Source organism: Triticum dicoccoides, chromosome 2A, assembly GCF_002162155.2.
Source record: "Triticum dicoccoides isolate Atlit2015 ecotype Zavitan chromosome 2A, WEW_v2.0, whole genome shotgun sequence".
In the NCBI taxonomy this organism is placed as follows: domain Eukaryota; kingdom Viridiplantae; phylum Streptophyta; class Magnoliopsida; order Poales; family Poaceae; genus Triticum; species Triticum dicoccoides.
In genome coordinates, this window is record NC_041382.1 from 612,289,132 (window position 1) to 612,289,468 (window position 337).

The following is a 337-nucleotide window of genomic DNA, read 5'->3' on the forward strand; positions in this document are numbered from 1 at the left end:
GAATAAGACATGAGAAATAGAATATATAGAAGAAAGATCACCTCTATTTAACAAGAAGATGAGAAAATCTTCAATTGACTTCCTCTGTCTTAGTTTCAGTATGTGACCAGCAATCTGTGATGGTCTCAGCAGTGGATGTGAAGTTGTAATGGCCCTCGACAATGTGCACTAGAAAAAAAATGAAACTATCAACCAAGTAACTATAACTTCATAGCTAATTTAGATGTATGGATGCCGTTGAACTAACCATCATAGAGATCTCCTAATAGGTTGAAGAGAGGAAAAGGTTTGGACTTGAATTTATTTATCCTCGAACCAAATAACTGTAAAAAAACAA